Genomic DNA, 6,000 nt, shown 5'->3' on the forward strand with positions numbered 1-6,000 from the left:
TCTTACGCTACACAACTCAATCTCATTTGTTTCCGGAAAGCCTCACTTGAATTTCGCGGGCGCTCATTTAAAATTTCCTCCTTTCGCAGCAGATACATTCGTCGCTTCACCTTGTTTTCCGGTTCGCGCCACGCGTCATCCTCTCTGTCCTCCTGCTTATGGCCACTGTCTCTCGCACTATCCCCGGCATTGTCCTGTCAGGGGCTAAGCCCCGCGTCTCCTGTCATCGTCGTAATCATCGTTCCTCGTTTACGCCTCGCGCTAGAACGTAGCGCGTACTAAACAAACACCGGGATGCTCGTTTACGCCTCGCGCTGGAGCCCTTCGTAACGCGTACTGAAAAACACCAGGGCACTCGTTTCCGCCTCGCGCAAGAGAGCATCGTGCTTCAAAGACAAGAGACTTTTACAGCAAAGCTGTATACCTTTACCCACCAGCGGTTTTATCACTGTTGTTAAAAACACCAAGGCGCCAAGAATACACTTATACAATGCATGCTTCGCCCCTCCCCAGGTTTCACGTTAGTGGAGATGGCCCGGGAGTTTCTCGCCGTACACCGTCGCATGCCACCGCTGTTCCTCCCGTTCCTCCTCGACGCCACGTACCCCATCATCGCGAAGCTCGCGTATCGCTGGCATCTGTCAAAATTCGCTGGCGGATGTTTGCAGTCCCAGAGCAACGCCTGCTTTTACACGTATAGCGCTGGGAGGTTTTGCCCGCGGACACGAAAATTGCACGGTTCCGTAGCCACATACAGCATCGGTGTAAGAAGGGATGCGGATGCATTTTTCTTCCACTGTGATTTATACCATCGGCAATGTCATTTGCAGAATTATCTTAAAAGAAGTAGGAGTCTGATAGGGCTCGTTTGATGGTCTGTGGTCCTATTTAAATTGCTATAACCTTTTTGCCGCACACGGACATCGATGCATGAGCCCATGAGAACATTTTTTGAGCAGCGGTTCTCCAGCTTGCTATTGTCTGTCAATCCTCAACTGGAAGTAACGTATAACCCGGTCTTAACAATTACAGAGCAGCGAAATGGTCGTTGCTAAACGCTACCACGTCACTTTATTGAACGTATCAAGTCTGGTGGATGAATAAGTAGCGGTATTTACTTTTACTTCAGTGATGTTTATATTGCACGTTTATATTGCAATGTTTATATTGCACGTATCTCAAAACGCCGAGGTGCGCTAAAACAAGGAGGCAGCACCAGACAGAAGTCCAGACCGAGTTTGTGCAATTTTTTACACACCAGAAAAAGGCCCGAACGGCTCCAACCTTATTTGGGGTGTTTTCGCTAATTGAACCTGCCAATGGTCTCAGAGAATCACCAAAGCGCGTACGCCGGCATGGATTTATTTGTCGTTAATATCCAAAGCGGCTTTGAACGGCAAAAATTGAAAGAACCGAGCCCACTATGCACTGCACTGGCAGTTTTGTACACGTAGCCTTCATGAACAGTTTAACAGCAATGCCGAAAGGCAGGACACGAAACATAAGCCGCACTACTAAAAATGTCAAATCTTAAGAAGGCTTCCACTGTCGCACAGACTAGGGCACTTCTGTTTCTGCCCTGCTCTCTGCTTTGCCGTACTTAGCCGGATATCCCTCACCATTCCTCACATGTGTAATGACTTGGTTAGTCTACCATTCAATTAGACTTTTTTAGTTCCTAATAAATGCCTGTAGGTCTGTACAGACACGCATTGTAATCATCCCGGATAAAATGCTTACTTATCGTTAACACTATATGCGAAGCAGATGCTGTACAAACATTATATGGACTGACTAGTTTAATTGATTTATTATCACAGCGGCTGTAACACTAAAACCCTGCTTGAGATTAGTACTTAGGAGGAATCACATATTAGTAAGTTTTGAGCAATTCACTTTACAAGAACTACTAAATAGAGGTTTTCACGCACCAGGCACAGATTATACATTGCGTGCAATGTAGTCTGTAGCCTTGTTTTCGCTACGTGTGCGTGCGTGAAGTCGATCTGTAATAATGGCACACTCTCACACAGTGGTTATTTGGAACAGTTTACTTGCCCAATGGCCACCAAAATAAATACACTATAGTTTTTCAAATGGAACGTATACTTGAATTATCCGCTTTCTCAGATGAAAACTCCCGTTTGTGGTACTTCACGCACGCAAATTCAGCCGTAAATACGAAGGGGTACGTACCTTTGCTGAACCTTCAAGAATATTGATGAGAGCAAAATAGCCAGAAAGTTGCAAAGCGCAATAAAAGCAGCACTATTATTCACAAGGCGGCAGTTCTATTATCACCAACTGAGATGAGCACCGTACGCGAGCTTGGCAAAAGGCTCAGCCGTTTCTACTTGCAACAAATGCCGTACTACGACAGGCGCATACAGCGCTCTTTTCCATCTCGTGTCAAATAAACAAAGGCCGTCTTTTATTGTTCAGCATAAAAATGAAGGCATAAAAAGACGGCGGATAAGATATGGCAGGCTTTGTTCGTGTATCGTTCTGTAAGGCCACCTCAGACACTGGCACCGCTGTCTGATACTCAAGGCATCCTAAGAGGTTGATGGTCCGATGCACGTAGTGATAAGGCTTTCTTGAGTAGCCAGGAAACGTTTCTCTGAGGGGGAACCTTGCGATAATACTGCCATTGCAAACAATGCAGTGCCGCTCGGGGCGACAGCCAACGGAAGCTTGTCTGGTTTGGTTTGTATTCTTATTCTAGCACAGAACAAGTCTAAACTACATAGGTAAGACATTGGGTAATTTGAGTTTAGATGCCGTCCACGAGAATCATTACTGCATCCCTAAAGAAGTAGCTGTACAAATTCCTACCGTCGTTTTGTGCCCTGCGCCAAAACATTCATGTAAAGAACAACTTACAGCTAGCATGTGTGCAATGGAGAGGCCACTTAAAGATGGTGGCGATTACGGTGCTGATTGCGGCTTAAATCATGGGTTATTTATTTCAACCGAAATAAAGTTTTTAACCTTGTTCAAATATACCACCCGTGGCAGAGGCAGTTGGAAAACATAACTTCAGGACGATACATCCTCGCGGTTTGTGTCATCATAGCAGCTGGCTTGTTAACTAAGCATACAGTAAACAAGAGGAAGGTACATCCAAGGGAAGTTCTTTTAATACATCCATCACAAAACGCATGTGACGTTAAAAAGTTGGCACTAAAAAGTTCTTGTAAGGTTTAGTGATATATTGCAGCGTACTGGTGAACGGACCACAGAAAACACACCTTCATGGTTTACGAAAGGCCCAATTTTATTCGTGCCACCACAGCATACGACGGTACCCGCCCGTGCCAATCGCTTTCCTGTATTCCAACCTCGAAAATATGTCCTCTAAGTTTTCCGAGTCTGCTGTGTCCTAGTCCCGCAATACCACATCCAACCTCTTAGCAGCGCTGTGATTGTCCCACACGTTAGGCATGCACGCCATGTAATTTTATAGCAAATATGCATATGTTATCCCAGACGCAAAAACCTTCTAACCTTGTAAAAATGAAAGAATAGAACTAAACATACCACTCTTGCAATAATTATAAGCATTTCCCATGGTTCGTAGAGACGTCAACTAACATTATTATACCTCAAAGCCTGCTGTTCTCCAATTCTATATTATGTAAGGGGATCTATGGTGTAGTTCACTGCGGCCACTGGTCGAAATATCTTGAAAAGAATACGAGCGATGTCAATATCGATTTAAGAGGTGCTCAGGAAAAAGAGGTGGCAGTAGCAAAAACATTTTGTTTTGCGTAATTAAAGTCAATATTCTTGAAAAGGCGTGAGTTACTATTTACTACAGCAGCTTGCAGGAAGCTGTATAGTCAAATCTCGGCACAACAAACACCGCATTAGAGAACTTTTCAGATTAACGAGCATTTAAGATATCCCACGCCAACTGCTTATAGCTTTAACGTAAAATTATTTCACTACTACGTACTTTAGAATAGCGAACTTTTCAAAATAACGATCGTTTTATTTAGTTCCGTGCTATGTCAACAACACCTCAGTACTACGAACTCATATTTTCAAAGCCGGCGATTCTTAGATTTCCGTTAAACAATCGCGGCGACCGGAGGCGTATGCTAGCAGACGACACGGCAAAGCGCAGCGCAGGACAGCCTGACGCCTTCCAACTTGCTCCGTGGAATGAGTGAGCCGATGCGAGAGAGAGAAAAAGAAAGTGATGAGAAAAAAAAATGAAGCATGGGTGGCCTCCTCCGTCCAGAAAGGCGCGGTCGCGCTATTTGCGCCCCACCCTAAGTTGTTCTACGTTCCGCCGCTGCTCGGGTGGCTTGCTGGATCTTCACGGACATCAGCGGAGCTGACAACAGAGGACATTGTCCATAGCGTGAGCGTTCAGGATGAAGAAGGCAGCGAGGACGGCATGAACGACGATGCCCCTGAGGGTGTCGCGGCAGCACTCGAAGACTGCGACGAGCACGTGACGACGGCGGATGTGCTGGACAGCATACGTAAACTCCGCACATTTCCGGCGAAAAACCGCACGTCCACTGAGTCAGTGCACAGGAATATGGACAAATAGGAGTCCTTCGTGCTAAGAAGCTTGTGCTGCATTCACCAGAAGAAAATTGCCAACTACTTTAAATAAACATGCATTGTTTCATCATCACTTGCGCATTTTTTGTGAAAAATAACTTCAAGGATGCACTGCTGTGCAGGTAGGTCGTTTTAGGCATTGAAATATTATTTTGTGTCTTAACTATTGCGATTTCCACCACAGCGACCTTTAAGAATAACGATCAATTTTCCGCGGTCCCCTGAAGTTCGTCATACTGAGTTCGTTTTTGCGAAATTGTCTAAAACGTCTGCAGGAACCTGAACACTCCATCTGGGTAGTGAATACGAAACACTGAATGTCGAGCAGAACGCGGGAGACGCCTTGTTTCGCCTGGCCTCGTTGAAGGGGTTAGGAGCCAAGCCCATGGATACTTTTGGCCAAGAAGTCCGCCGTAAAGGGGACTCACCAGATCCCGTTCCTATGGCACTTAATAATTCATAACCCACGGGCTTACAAAGCATCGCGTACCGATACAAAAGGTTTTACAAATTTTTAAATACCTTCCTAACAGCCCAATTTGCTTCTTTTCGAAATGTATCACGTCTTTACCCAGTTTTCACTAGATGGCGCTAGCTGTCTAGCAAACAAGAATTTCATTTTTTTTATTTCAGTACAGAAGAAACATATCGCTCAAAACAACAAACCAGGCTGTTGTGGATATTGATGTGTATTTTTAAAGCTTTCCGTATTGGTTCCTGATGGTTTTTATAAGTCCGTGGGTGATGAAGTCGCAAGTCCCATAGCAATGCTAACAGGTGAGTGCCCCTTAAAGCTCTCAAATGGCATCTATCTGCCTTCTAGCCATTGCGCTGCAGCTCATTCCATCCGCCGTACACAGGGAGAATCGACGGCGATCGGCACTTTTGTATTGACGGGCGATAGACCCCTGGCCACTCAAAGAAACACCGGGAAAATTATTTTCACTTCAAAGTCAGGAAACGACTCAAGACATTAAACCTTAGACGCAGTCACACCCTGGCTGGGAACCCACTACTTATTACGTAGACCGCGGGGTCCCTCAAGGTTCGATTTTAGGACCAGTTCTATTTAATCTAGCAATGACTAGGGTGGTACGACAGTTGGAAGTCGACACGGCTGCCCGCTTTACCATTTATGCGGACGACGTCACAGTTTGGACTGAAGCAGCCGACTTCGACTCTCTTGAGGACCAAACAATAGAACTGCAAGCCGCGGCTCATAGCCTCGAGCTGACTCTTGCCGACCTGGGACTCCAGCTGGCTCCCGAAAAGACTCAGCTCTTGGCGGTATACGGCTGCAAACCACCCGCTCAATCCGATGTGATACAAGTTATAATAGAAAATCAAGTAATACAAGCCGCAACAGAACCCATCACCCTCCTCGGCCTGCCAGTCGGAACAAAGAACAGCGCTGGAATATGG

The 6,000-nt window shown here is 45.7% G+C and overlaps 1 protein-coding gene across 2 annotated transcripts in view; it reads right to left on the bottom strand.

Annotated features, from left to right (window-relative positions):
* The window catches only part of LOC144169140 (xaa-Arg dipeptidase-like), a 34,952-nt gene extending 32,557 nt beyond the window's left edge, over positions 1–2,395 (bottom strand). For both annotated transcript variants that reach the window (XM_077698168.1, XM_077698167.1), the window contains exon 1: positions 2,197–2,395. The gene's annotated coding sequence lies outside the window, so the exon portion shown is untranslated. The remainder of the gene's footprint in view (positions 1–2,196) is intronic.
* Positions 2,396–6,000: the final 3,605 nt, after the last annotated feature.

Source organism: Haemaphysalis longicornis, unplaced genomic scaffold (assembly GCF_048455015.1).
Source record: "Haemaphysalis longicornis isolate Haplotype H1 unplaced genomic scaffold, Haemaphysalis longicornis Haplotype H1 scaffold_2, whole genome shotgun sequence".
Lineage (NCBI taxonomy): Eukaryota > Metazoa > Arthropoda > Arachnida > Ixodida > Ixodidae > Haemaphysalis > Haemaphysalis longicornis.